This window comes from Nerophis lumbriciformis, linkage group LG12 (genome assembly GCF_033978685.3).
Source record: "Nerophis lumbriciformis linkage group LG12, RoL_Nlum_v2.1, whole genome shotgun sequence".
Classification (NCBI taxonomy): domain Eukaryota; kingdom Metazoa; phylum Chordata; class Actinopteri; order Syngnathiformes; family Syngnathidae; genus Nerophis; species Nerophis lumbriciformis.
In genome coordinates this window covers 18619846-18634784 of record NC_084559.2, presented here as the reverse complement: position 1 = coordinate 18634784, position 14939 = coordinate 18619846, and the positions used below count along the sequence as shown (strand labels likewise).

The 14939-nt window shown below is 42.0% G+C and overlaps 1 protein-coding gene across 1 annotated transcript in view; it reads left to right on the top strand.

Annotated features, from left to right (window-relative positions):
- Nucleotides 1-14939, top strand: part of tacr1a (tachykinin receptor 1a) — an 81348-nt gene that overhangs the window by 50780 nt on the left and 15629 nt on the right. The gene's annotated exons all lie outside the window — the stretch shown is intronic.

Sequence of the window (14939 nt, the reverse complement as noted above, 5' to 3'; positions counted from 1 at the left end):
TGTTATTTTTGAAATGGTGCAAGCTCTAGTGCAATACTTGAGAAAGTTGGCGCCCTCCAAGAAGCTGCAGAAATCTTGCCAAAAGCCCCTTTAATTCTAAGCCTCTGATTTTCTTTCCTGTCCTTGAACTTTTTTTCGTGTCAGTATGGATGTGAAATGGGTCCTAAATGTGATTCATTATGATCTTAAAAACGTCTTAAATTTGACTTGTTAAAACCTGCAGAGACACTATAAAGTTGGCCCAAAGTTTGTTCTCCCAGCTTGTTAGTATTTGTGTCCACATTCCCACATGTGCAGTACTGTATACAGTAGTGTATACAGTAGTGTGTACAGCACTTCCAACAGCATTTAAGCAAGCTCTCATGCTTGGTGAAGGGGTGAAGCAGCATCCCCACTGTCTATAATTTGTCACTGATGTTATGCGCTTATCAGGGTTTTATTGATTCAGCTTGAGTGACTTTAAGTCAACAGAGTGCAACGTCTTTGTCATAAAGCCTCAACCATCAGGCAGAGCGGGGGTGTTCCTGGGCCCTTAATGGCCCCGTTTACACTAAACCGGATAATGTTATCCAGGGTAAATCACACCTAACCTTATCCGTGTCCACACACAACAATGCCACCGTTTAAGACCCCCCCCCCCCCCCCCCCCACCCGCCAGTGTAATCACAGGGTTTCCCCTTAATGAAATTAAATGTGCCGCGCCACCACACCATTTTTATTACTGCCACACCTTCAAAAAAAAAAGTTTTTTTTTTTTTTTAAACTTAAAAACATATTAAAGTAATATAATATAGTGTAGCCCCCAGAAGAAACCACACAAATGTCATGTCTGTGTGATCATGTTTTTGTTTTGGTCATGTTCGGTTTGGTTTTTGGACTTTTTGTGCACTTTTGTTTTGTCACCATAGCAACCATTAGTTTTCACCTGTCACGTCACGCACGTGTTTCACGTTTTGAGTCACGCACCTGTTTTCGTTAATCATGTCTATAGTATTTAAGTTCATTGTTTTCAGTTTGTCGTTCTGACGACATCCCGCATTTATACTCTCCACACACCCTTATGACCCTTGCTGCGCTTTTTCATGCCGTTTTTTCATCCAAGTAAGTTTTCTTTATTCATGCCATAGTTTGCAAGTTTTGTGTAATTGTTCATAGTTTCTGCCAATGTGCAAGTTCTGTGTTTATAGTCTAGTTTTGTACCTCCGCCCCTGTGCGCGCCTTTTGTTTGATCCTTTTCTTTGTAGTTATAGTGTTTAAATAAATCATGTATTTACCTTCACGCCACATCTGGTCCAATTCACTTGCACCTCGGGAGAACAAACCAAGCCATAGTCCAAGTATTGACAACAAAGTCCGACGCTATTTTTAACTTTTATTACCAATCTTGTGATAACAAACAACGGCACAATTTCAACAGTTTCCCGTGCAAACTCGGGCTGCAACTAACGATTATTTTGATAATCAATTAGTCAACAATTATCTTAACGATTCGTCGACTGATCGCATATTAAAGCGTACACGTATTTAATGGCTCTGATTTTTCCACCGACTTCTAAATGCAGCTTAAGCTATTTTAGGCATGTGCTTACGAAAAAACAAAGATGACTAATTCATTCATAAATATGTATTCATACTGTAACTGTGCTGCTCATTCAGCCGTTACAAAACTTTTAATGACTAAGAAAATGTTGACCATTTAAAAGAAAGGAAAGGCAAATTGCTAGAAAATAAAATAATTCACCTTGTGTATGAATTAAAAAAAAAAAAACAGTTAAAATAGCAGCAATGAAAACAAACAAAACACAAAATGTAACTTTCTCAAAAAGAAAAGAAGCATTATAGCATTTAAAAATCTGCACACTGGTATATTGATTATTGATTAACTCTTGGCAGTTTTAGCACTCTAATAGACTCAATGTGTAGAATTATATATGTGATTAAGTCTTGGTTGACAAGACTCTGCAAGATCGCGTGGACATCGGGGGCGGTACCTCTGGATTGGCAGACCAGGGTGGTGGTTCCTCTCTTTAAGAAGGGGAACTGGAGGGTGTGTTCTAACTATCGTGGGATCACACTCCTCAGCCTTCCCGGTAAGGTCTATTCAGGTGTACTGGAGAGGAGGCTACGCCGGATAGTCGAACCTCGGATTCAGGAGGATCAGTGTGGTTTTCGTCCTGGTCGTGGAACTGTGGACCAGCTCTATACTCTCGGCAGGGTCCTTGAGGGTGCATGGGAGTTTGCCCAACCAGTCTACATGTGTTTTGTGGACTTGGAGAAGGCATTCGACCGTGTCCCTCGGGAAGTCCTGTGGGGAGTGCTCAGAGAGTATAGGGTATCGGACTGTCTGATTGTGGCAGTCCGCTCCCTGTATGCTCAGTGCCAGAGCTTGGTCCGCATTGCCGGCAGTAAGTCGGACACGTTTCCAGTGAGGGTTGGACTCCGCCAAGGCTGCCCTTTGTCACCGATTCTGTTCATAACTTTTATGGACAGAATTTATAGGCGCAGTCAAGGCGTTGAGGGGATCTGGTTTGGTGGCTGCAGGATTAGGTCTCTGCTTTTTGCAGATGATGTGGTCCTGATGGCTTCATCTGGCCAGGATCTTCAGCTCTCACTGGATCGGTTCGCAGCCGAGTGTGAAGCGACTGGGATGAGAATCAGCACCTCCAAGTCCGAGTCCATGGTTCTCGCCCGGAAAAGGGTGGAGTGCCATCTCCGGGTTGGGGAGGAGATCTTGCCCCAAGTGGAGGAGTTCAAGTACCTCGAAGTCTTGTTCACGAGTGAGGGAAGAGTGGATCGTGAGATCGACAGGCGGATCGGTGCGGCGTCTTCAGTAATGCGGACACTGTATCTATCCATTGTGGTGAAGAAGGAGCTGAGCCGGAAGGCGAAGCTCTCAATTTACCGGTCGATATACGTTCCCATCCTCACCTATGGTCATGAGCTTTGGGTTATGACCAAAAGGACAAGATCACGGGTACAAGCGGCCGAAATGAGTTTCCTCCGCCGGGTGGCGGGGCTCTCCCTTAGAGATAGGGTGAGAAGCTCTGCCATCCGGGGGGAGCTCAAAGTAAACCCGCTGCTCCTCCACATCGAGAGGAGCCAGATGAGGTGGTTCAGGCATCTGGTCAGGATGCCACCTGAACGCCTCCCTAGGGAGGTGTTTAGGGCACGTCCGACCGGTAGGAGGCCGCGGTGAAGACCCAGGACACGTTGGGAAGACTATGTCTCCCGGCTGGCCTGGGAACGCCTCGGGGTCCCACAGGAAGAGCTGGACGAAGTGGCTGGGGAGAGGGAAGTCTGGGCTTCCCTGCTTAGGCTGCTGCCCCCGCGACCCGACCTCGGATAAGTGGAAGAAGATGGATGGATGGATTATCTCTTAAAATGTTGACTATGTAATAGAATGTATGTTTAATCTTATGATACCGTGTGTGTGTGTGTGTGTGTGTGTGTGTGTGTGTGTGTGTGTGTGTGTGTGTGTGTGTGTGTGTGTGTGTGTGTGTGTGTGTGTGTGTTTGTGTGTGTGTGTGTGCGCATTTGTTAACGTGCCTTTTTTTATGGCATTTCAAATTGACGCTACTTTAAAACGCACTTAAATTGATCAATCAATCAATTATAGTTGTTTGTTGCTGATGTTGTTTTGGACAACATAGTAACCCGTTTTGCTCAATAAAGCGATCGTATTGGACCACCTCCTCGTCACCCTTATAGCGTCTCAGCTGATTAGGCGAGATATTGTTAGTCATTGTTTTATCTGTTGTTTCCTGTTGTTGTCAATCACAGAATTGCACAGTAAAATGGTAGAGAACACAGTGTCGTGTGTTTATTTGATTTACAGTGAAAGTTGTGTTTCCTACAGTGTGCTGCAGAGATTTGCAGCTGCAGGAGAGATTGGTGAGATGTACGGCACACCCAGGGGCGGTGGAATTATTGAATAGAACAAATCCATTCCATAAATTGAGACATATTTAATGTTTCTTCTTTTATTGTCAATAAAGCATATTGTCCTGAGCATCCATGACACTGATGTCAGTGTTTACAGCTGTGAGGAGGAGGAGAGCGCAAACATATCGCCAAATGTATTGTGATCGCGCCTCACTTATGTTTGGTGTGTTTTGCACGTGCAAAGTGTAGCTGACTGTTCCCCCACATTTCACAAGCTTCATAATAAATTATGTTATTATATTCATTATATAGGGCAGCACGGTGGAAGAGGGGTTAGTGCATCTGCCTCACAATACGAAGGTCCTGAGTAGTCCTGGGTTCAATCCCGGGCTCGGGATCTTTCTGTGTGGAGTTTGCATGTTCTCCCCGTGACTGCGTGGGTTCCCTCCGGGTACTCCGGGTTCCTCCCACCTCCAAAGACATGCACCTGGGGATAGGTTGATTGGCAACACTAAATGGTCCCTAGTGTGTGAATGTGAGTGTGAATGTTGTCTGTCTATCTGTGTTGGCCCTGCGATGAGGTGGCGACTTGTCCAGGGTGTACCCCGCCTTCCGCCCGATTGTAGCTGAGATAGGCTCCAGCGCCCCCCGCGACCCCAAAAGGGAATAAGCGGTAGAAAATGAATGGATGGATATTCATTATATAATAAAATGCATTAGAAATACTTCCAATTAACATACTTGCCAACCTTGAGACCTCCAAATTCTGGAGATGGTGGGGGCAAGCGTATTTCTTCTTCTTACTCGTCGTCGCCATGTCTCTTCTTCGTTCTTCTGCTTCGTCTCCTTCTTGTTGTGTGTGCAGTTGTGCACTGAGCTCCAAAAGCCATAGATGTTATTGTAGCGTCCTGGAAGAGTTAGTGCTGCAAGGGATTCTGGGTATTTGTTCTGTTGTGTTTATGTTGTGTTACGGTGCGGATGTTCTCCCGAAATGTGTTTGTCATTCTTGTTTGGTGTGGGTTCACAGTGTGGCGCATATTTGTAACAGTGTTAAAGTTGTTTATACGGCCACCGTCAGTGTGACCTGTATGGCTGTTGACCAAGAATGCTTTGCGTTATCATTAAACCAGTTAAAAGATCATACAACGTGTCAACATTTCTTGACATTTTCGAGTAAAGACCATTATTAAACTTGTCCAACGCTACATTATTATGTGACTGGGCCGGTACGCTGTTTATATGGAGGAAAAGCGGATGCCTGGACAGCATGCGGCTGTTAAGGGGTGATGGTTTCAGGTGAGAGAGGACGTTAAAGTGTTTTTAAGGCACGCCCCCAATATTGTTGTCCGGGTGGAAATCGGGAGAAATTCGGGAGAATGGTTGCCCCGGGAGATTTTCGGGAGGGGCACTGAAATTCGGGAGTCTCCCGGGAAAATCAGGAGGGTTGGCAAGTATGCCAATTAGTCAAATTAAATAACGTAGTTGTAAGTTTGCCTCCATTGTAAACAATCAACCATTTATGCATGTAAACATGCATGACTAGTTGTTTGGACTATCTCAACTGTGGGACACAGGTGCAAAACAACTCACTGTGGAATAAGGGACATAACACACCAGACTAGGCTTCAGAAGACTAAATATACCCAGGCAGGTTGGAGCAAATCTCATGGTCGCTCAATGCTATTGACAAAAAAACAAAGAACTTGTCATTATCATCCATTATCATATGTTGTACTTTTTCTGAAATCGTCATGAATCCATCAAATCTGCTGTTGAAACTTGGACTATACAACCAACATACAGTATATAACCAACATATAAGTTTGATTGTAAATTAGGGGCGGGACATGAATGAGCATTACTGCTTTTTTCCCGTATCCCTTTTCGTTGAGTGCCGTTGCTATATATGTCTGCCTTCCGGAATAAATACATTCATTCATTCATGTAGATTAGAACTGACGTACTGTGTTGTGTAAATAAAAAGAACAATATTAAGACCTCTCCTACATTGTATAAAATATATCCCTAAATTACTTTCTTAGTGATCTGGTGCTATATAGAAAATGCAATTGAATTAACTTGAACTTCTTGCGGGGGCTGTAATATACTGTATAAAATAAAATGAACACAATACAAAAGAGACTAAACAAAACATGCTCACTGGCTGACAAACAAGAAAGTGTTTGCTTCCACAGTGTATATAATTAACTCAGCATGTTGACATTTCAGTCCGACCGTATGCATCTTTTAATAGCTTGTAGTAAATATTTGGGTAATGCAACAGTTAACTTTGCTTCATGGTTCACTGTTAGGAACTTCAGGTTTGAAGCAGCGTCAGTTCACAAACATTAGGCAACAAGGCGCCGACATAAAACAATAAATATAAAACAAATTTGTCAAAAAGCTAATATGTCAATAATTTAAACCCTTGAGTCCTTTTTCAAGATACAACAAAGTACAAGAGTCTATATTGCTTGAAATACCATGAGTTGATTCCATAAATGTACGATTGAGCCATTAAAACTAAACTAAAATGCCAAGAATGAACTACTATTCATGAGTCTTATTGAGGTTTGTAGAAATTATATTATATAATTTTTTAATATATACCTAGATATGTGTTTGTGTTGAATTTCTGGAAACATATATCCGTATTTAAGTGTTACTTCTTTATTTTCATAATCATATTACAAAACAGCTAGTGTTCTTCTTCCAATTGTGGTCTTTTGGTTGTCTGCAAATACTGTGTGCTAACCTTGACTTTGGAATGTAAGGAAGAGAGATACTCCTTTTTTTTATCTGTTCCTGTGTCCAGCTGAGGAGGACAATGGGCATGTGTTTGGGCGAGAAAGAGAGACAAGACAATGAGGGTGGGAGGGAGAGACACTTTATAGAAGAGAAGGTTTCCATATTTTAGATCAGACCACCTTAGCTGCGCGATTGAATGTTCTATGCTGGACTGGTCTCATTATATTTCCAAAGCTTTGAAGATAAAATTACAAAATACCTATTCTGTCTCTGGTGGTTCTTCTACTCAGCTGTACTGTCATAAAGAGCTTGGGAGCGACCAGCCGCTTGAATTGCCTGGGAGGAACAACTGGTCCAAACGCAACAGTATATATATATATATATACGTGTGTGTACCGTATTTTTCGGAGTATAAGTCACTCCGGAGTATAAGTCGCACCGGCCGAAAATGTATAATAAAGAAGGAAAAAAACATATATAAGTCGCACTGGAGTATAAGTCGCATTTTTTGGGGAAATGTATTTGATAAAAGCCAACACCAAGAATAGACATTTGAAAGGCAATTTAAAATAAATAAAGAATAGTGAACAACAGGCTGAATAAGTGTACAATATACAAGGCATAAATAACCAACTGAGAACGTGCCTGGTATGTTAACGTAACATATTATGGTAAGAGTCATTCAAATAACTATAACATATAGAACATGCTATACGTTTACCAAACAATCTGTCACTCCTAATCGCTAAATCCCATGAAATCTTATACTTCTAGTCTCTTACGTGAATGAGCTAAATAATATTATTTGATATTTTACGGTAATGTGTTAATAATTTCACACATAAGTCGCTCCTGAGTATAAGTCGCACCCCCGGCCAAACTATGAAAAAAACTGTGACTTATAGTTAGAAAAATACGGTAATAATGATATATTCCTGTATTTTGAAATAATGTATGATGGTGTGGTACATGTCTCTTGCATGTTTAAAATCATAACAAAATGCCACAGGTAGGGGAGCATGATAACATGAATGTGCAGTAAATGAGTGTTTCCATGGTGATGTCCCTTTATAGTACACGCAAAATCCTCATTTAAATAAGGTGGCATGCGGCATTTTACATACTCTCACGCAGTCTCAGTAAATCACACGCAACACGCCCACTAATAGTACTTGTTATTTTATAGCTTGCACATACTGTTTAGTAGACTGACCATACGTCCTCTTTTCCCCGGACATGTCCTCTTTTGCGGGGCTGTCCATGCTGTCCGGGCGGGGTTTCTTAAATACCTCAAATGTCCGGCATTTTGAGTTAGGGTTTCGTGTATTTTCAATGTACGTTCAGGGTTAAGAAGTGGTTAAAAATAAAACAAATTGTGCGTGCAGCAGCATTGGTGAGGGAGGGGCAGAGACAGAGAGAGAGAGAGAGTTATGATAAACGCGCATGCCTCGCCAGGCTCTGCTTTTTATCCATAGATTTATCAGATTTAATTTTTTATTATCTATAGCAGGGGTGTCAAAAGTGTGCCCCGGAGGCCATTTGCGGCCCACAGCTAATGTTTTAAAGGCCCACGGCACATTCTAAAAATACTATTAAAATAAACAAAAACATAACAAAAGTGAAATAAAAAAGCTTAAAGGTGAAATGTAATTTAGAAAAAGTTGCAATGTTGACTAATAAAACAAAGCTGTTTTTTTTTCTTTCAAACTGTCATTGCTCAAAACATAATATTGAATCAAAATCAATGTTATTATGAATTATTGACCTATCCAAGGTTCTGATTACTTCACATCAAATATTCCACTTTGAAAAACATTTTTGGTGGAAGATTTTGCATATTTTGTGTGTTTGCCATTAAAAACATAGTTTTGTTTGACAAAAAAGGGCGGAAAACGAACAAACAAAAAAACAAAAACAAAAAAACTAAAACATTTTGAAATGAAGGATAGATCTGAAGTTGATGTAGACTCCAGAGATTTAAGCGTTAAATATAAAATGTATGTATGCCCTGACACACCATTATCATCATTTCATGACCGAAGCAAAACACTTTTTACAGTTTTATACTGAAATAAATACACCTACAACTTATTAAATAAAAACATAGAACAAACTACCAGCAGCGGTGAAGTTTAGATCCATGAAGGAAAGAAGAAAGTGAATGAATGTTTATAACTGAATACATTTACATATGTATACACATTAGTTTTATTTTTTTATTTTTTATTTTTAATGAATTAAGTTACGTTTATGACAACCTTTTTCCAAAACACAATATAGAATGTGAGATATAACAGGATAATGCATACCTTTATAATTGGTTTTCAAAACGCTTACGAAAAAGTGGGACCCCAAAGATTTACTGTGGGACCCCATTTTGATCATTCCTAGCGCCAACACTGCTGTCAACAGAGGAGAAAAAATGCTTTATTTAAATAAATATATTATTTATTGTCATGTTTTGTTTTAAGTCATGTTTTGTTTAGTTTCTGGCTTTTCACTCCCTTGTCTTGTTTGCATGATTACCCATTAGTTTCACCTGTTCCACGTTTGGACTCATTGTGCACTCTTGTTTGTCACCATAGCAACCATTAGTTTTCACCTGTCACGTCACGCACCTGTTTCACGTTTTGAGTCACGCACCTGTTTTCGTTAATCATGTCTGTGTTATTTAAGCTTTTCATTTTCTGTTGTTCGTCCTGACGACATCCCCGCATTTATGCCCCCTGTCACACTCTGTCCACCTCTGCGTACTTCATGTCCATGCCAAGTAAGTTTGTTTATTATTGCCACAGTTAGTGTTTTTTTTGTTGTTCATAGTTTTTTGCCCCCGTGCAAGTCTTTTGTTTTCGTTAGTCAAGTTTGTACATCCGCCTTGAGCGCGCCTTTTGTTCCTTTGAGTGTTATTATTAAATATGTATTCACCTACAAGTCATATCCAGTCCAATTCACTTGCACCTCGGGAGAACAAACCAAGCCATAGTCCAAGTCATGACATTTATAAAGCAAGTTCGAGTATCATTGGCAAATTTTCGCCTAGTCCCGGCCTTGGCGTGCTGCCCGCCTTGGCCCGCATATATGTGTCCTCTTTTTGGGATTTCAGAATATTGTCAGCCTATGTTTAGTGCGTGGTATTTGGACCTTAGTAAATCAGCCTCTTACTGTAGCTAACAACCAAATTCCATGAAGAAGGCAATGTTACTGCCGTAATAGCACAGAAAAATAGTGCTGCAGCATGATGGAGCAGCATGTGCACATGATGCCCCCTTCACATGTCTGATTGCCCCCTCAAATGTGCCTGCCTAGAACCGGCCCTGGAAGACATTGCGGTGGTAAAGTCTTAACAAAACGCCTTTGATTGGTTGCAAGAGTGATCAGACAGAAGGGAAGAAGAAAAAGAGCCTGTACATAATTGCAAGAATGAGAGATCACGAGGCTCTGCAGCAGGTTAGGGTGGAGACGGGAATGAGCTCATAAGTGAGAAAGAAAAGTGTAAGGACGAGATGGAAGAATACTTGGGAGAATCGATAAATGTAGAAAATGAGAAAGAGTGGAAGTTGGAAATGGAAATGAGGAACTTCCAGGCATCAGTAAGTCTGAAGTAAAAGCAGCTCTAAAGAGGATTAGCAATGGGTTACCAATGACAGTTGGGTCTGATGACTAAACCAATGGAAATGTTTAGGGGAGACAGGACTGGCATTTTTGGCAAGATTATTCAATAATGTCTTGGAGGACAGCATAGTGGTGCCAATCTTTAACAACTACCAGGTAATCAAGATGATGAGACATTCACTGGGAAAGAGAAATAACCAAGGCTATAAGGAAAGTGGTAGAAATGAGTGAGCAGCAGTATGGTTTCATGTCGAGAAAAAGCACCAGAGATCATGGTCCTACTAGAGAAGACAGTAGATGTTACACTGAGTCTGTGGATTCAAACAAGAGTCCCGAGAGGAGATGTGATATGAAGGAAATGTGGGGTGATGGACAAATGGAGTTAAGTTGTATGGCATCAATGAGGTGTGACGGATTGATTCCAGGGGCACGGTTGACCCTTTTTTGTTTGCTGACAGATTGAAAGATGAGGTTAAACAGGAGGTGCCATCGATGATGATAATAATAATAATGGATTAGATTTACATAGCGCTTTTCTAGACACTCAAAGCGCTTCACAGAGTCGTGAGAAGCCATCATTCAATCACCTGGTGATGGTAAGCTACTTTCATAGCCACAGCTGCCCTGGAGTAGACTGACGGAAGCGAGGCTGCCAGTTCGCGCCTACGGCCCCTCCGACCACCACCCGTCATTCATCAATTAATCCACCAGTGTGAGCGGCACTTGGGGCAAGGGTGAGGTGTCCTGCCCAAGGACACAACGGCAGTGATTTTGGATGGCAAAAGGCAGGGAGCGAACCCGCAACCCTCAGGTTTCTGGCACGGCCGCTCTCCCCACTACACCATGCCGCCCCCATCAATGATGATGTTTGCAAATGACATTGTGAACTGTGGTAGTAGCAAGACGGAATACATGTGCGTTCATAAAAGGGTAACAGATGAGAATGCGAGGAGTCCAGGTGAGGAAGCTGAAGGAATTTAAAGGGGAATATTATCACCAGACCTATGTGAGCGTCAATATATACCTTGATGTTGCAGAAAAAAGACCATATATTTTTTTAACCGATTTCCGAACTCTAAATGGGTGAATTTTGGCGAATTAAACGCCTTTCTAATATTCGCTCTCGGAGCGATGACGTCACAACGTGGCGTCACATCGGGAAGCAATCCGCCATTTTCTCCGAGTCAAATCAGCTCTGTTATTTTCCGTTTTTTCGACTGTTTTCCGTACCTTGGAGACATCATGCCTCGTCGGTGTGTTGTCGGAGGGTGTAACAACACGAACAGGGACGGATTCAAGTTGCACCAGTGGCCCAAAGATGCGAAAGTGGCAAGAAATTGGACGTTTGTTCCGCACACTTTACCGACGAAAGTTATGCTACGACAGAGATGGCAAGAATGTGTGGATATCCTGCGACACTCAAAGCAGATGCATTTCCAACGATAAAGTCAAAGAAATCTGCCGCCAGACCCCTATTGAATCTGCCGGAGTGTGTGAGCAATTCAGGGACAAAGGACCTCGGTAGCACGGCAAGCAATGGCGGCAGTTTGTTCCTGCAGACGAGCGAGCTAAACCCCCTATCGAACCTAGCTTCCCTGGCCTGCTGACATCAACTCCAAAACTGGAAAGATCAGCTTTCAGGAAAAGAGCGCGGATGAGGGTATGTCTACAGAATATATTAATTGATGAAAATTGGGCTGTCTGCACTCTCAAAGTGCATGTTGTTGCCAAATGTATTTCATATGCTGTAAACCTAGTTCATAGTTGTTAGTTTCCTTTAATGCCAAACAAATACATACCAATCGTCTGTTAGAAGGCGATCGCCGAATTCGTCCTCGCTTTCTCCCGTGTCGTTGGCTGTCGTGTCGTTTTCGTCGGTTTCGCTTGCGTACAGTTCAAACCGATATGGCTCAATAGCTTCAGTTTCTTCTTCAATTTCGTTTTCGCTACCTGCCTCCACACTACAACCATCCGTTTCAATACATGCGTAATCTGTTGAATTGCTTAAGCCGCTGAAATCCGAGTCTGAATCCGAGCTAATGTCGCTATAGCTTGCTGTTCTTTCCGCCATGTTTGTTTGTGTTGGCTTCACTATGTGACGTCACAGGAAAATGGACGGGTGTATATAACGATGGTTAAAATCAGGCACTTTGAAGCTTTTTTTAGGGATATTGCGTGATGGGTAAAATTTTGAAAAAAACTTCGAAAAATATAATAAGCCACTGGGAACTGATTTTTAATGGTTTTAACAATTCTGAAATTGTGATAATGTTCCCCTTTAAGTACTAGCGGTGCGTTCCTTTAACCTTGGAAGTCAGAAGTCGGAGCTGGGAATGACGTCACAGACCAGTTAGGAGCGTTCCAGAAATCAAGAAAGCTATTCTCCTGCTTGCCTTATCTGAAAATAACCACGTATAGAGAAATATGCAATCCTTATGCCACCTTCAAACATGGTGGATGAAGAGGAAACATTACTAGCAATGTAGATCTTCTAAACACATGAATAAATGTAATGAACACTACAGAAACAGAAACATTACCTTAGGTAAACGTCCAACAAAACATCGTATATGGCTGATTTAGTGCTACCAAAAAAAATCGGAAATGCTAATAACACATTTTGCAGAAGCTTCTATTATTGTTTACATTCAGAGCAGTCATCTTTGAAGCCAACTCTGGGATGGTGAGAACTCTCCGACTTTCCGGGTAAAAATAATGGATTAGATTTTATATCGCGCTTTTCTATTATTAGATACTCAAAGCGCTCACAGAGAAGTGGGAACCCATCATTCATTCACACCTGGTGGTGGTAAGCTTTATTTGTAGCCACAGCTGCCCTGGGGTAGACTGACGGAAGCGAGGCTGCCAGTTTGCGCCTACGGCCCCTCCGTCCACCACCTATCATTCATTCATCATTCATTCACCAGTGTGAGCGGCACCGGGGGCAAGGGTGAAGTGTCCTACCCAAGGACACAACGGCAGCGATTTGGATGTCAAGAGGCGGGGAGCGAACCTGCAACCCTCAGGTTTCTGGCACGGCCGCTCTACCCACTACACCATGCCGCCCCCATCGATGATGATCTTTGCAAATGACATTGTGAACTGTGGTAGTAGCAAGACGGAATACATGTGAGTCCATAAAAGGGTAACAGGTGAGAATGCGAGGAGTCCAGGTGAGGAAGGTGAAGGAATTTAAGTACTAGCGGTGCGTTCCTTTAACCTTGGAAGTCAGAAGTCGGAGTTGGGAATGACGTCACAGACCAGTTAGGAGCGTTCCAGAAATCAAGAAAGCTATTCTTCTGCTAGCCTTATCCGAAAATATAATATGCAATCCTTATGCCACCTTCAAACATGGTGGATGAAGAGGAAACATTACTAGCAATGTAGATCTTACAAAACACATGAATAAATGTAATGAACACTACAGAAACAGAAACATTACCTTAGGTAAACGTCCAACAAAACATCGTATATGGCTGATTTAGTCCTACCAAAAAAAAAAGTCGGAAATGCTAATAACACATTTTGCAGAAGCTTCTATTATTGTTACATTCAGAGCAGTCATCTTTGAAGGGAACTCTGGGATGGTGAGAACTCTCCGACTTTCCGGGTACAACAACTGACCTCAAGGGTCTTTCCAGTCGAAATTTCCGACCAGGAACTCGGAAATGCCAAATCCCCAGTACATCTGGAACGCCACAGTTCAGAACTACGGAGAATGTGCGGGAAAAGAGGTTGAAGAAACCGTTGCAGACAGTGTGGAATGGCTGTCAGAAATCCTATAAGCAAAAGGCAAGTGAGAGATTTAGACAGAAGTGAGATCAGCAGAGATGTGTGATCTGGAGACGGCCGCTCTGACCATTTAGATTGTCGTTGGGATTGACGAGGATCGGATCAGAGGAACAGACCTCGTTAACGTCTGTAAGACTAGGTCCAAGGGGCCAGACTGAGATGGTTTGGAGGGATTGCAAGATTGGGACATCTCTGTTTTCCTATGCCCCAGTGGGTGACAAATACAAATACCAAAAATCTGTCTCGGTTCTCATTCACTGTCTTAGTTATCATCGAGCGAGTGCCCAAACAAAGTGTCCCACGTTTTGTTTACTCAGTCTCTGTGGTACTTTTAGAGTTGGGACTCTAGAAAGATTCCGGGCAGGGAATCATTTAATCATCTTTATGATATGTGTGTGTGGGTGGTTTATTTGTTCCTAAAACTCACACAGAACAATAAACAACTCCATATCCGTCTCCTTTCTTTTTTTCCTAATAAGCACCGTGTGCCTTGTCCTGATGAGGAATTCGGTGTATTTCTGGCAATCAGACAGTTTGACAAAGCAGGTGAGCCAGAAGTAAGTGGTGGCAAAGTTTCCTCGTTAACGCAGCTTGCAGGGTCAACACTTTAAGAATGATACATGACAGAAAGTGAGCCAGGCCAGTGTGTGTAGAGATTGTACATGTTGCCCAAATGAATCAAACTTTATTTATGGAGCTCCTTTCATGCATATGAATTGCAGAACATGTACACACACACACACACACACACACACACACCAATGCAGAGGTATCATAATATTAAACATACAATCTATTACATAGTCAACATTTGAACAATCAATCAAAGATACAATTCTACACATTGAGTCTATTAGAGCTTTAAAACTGCCAAGAGTTCATCAACAATCAATATATCAGTGTGC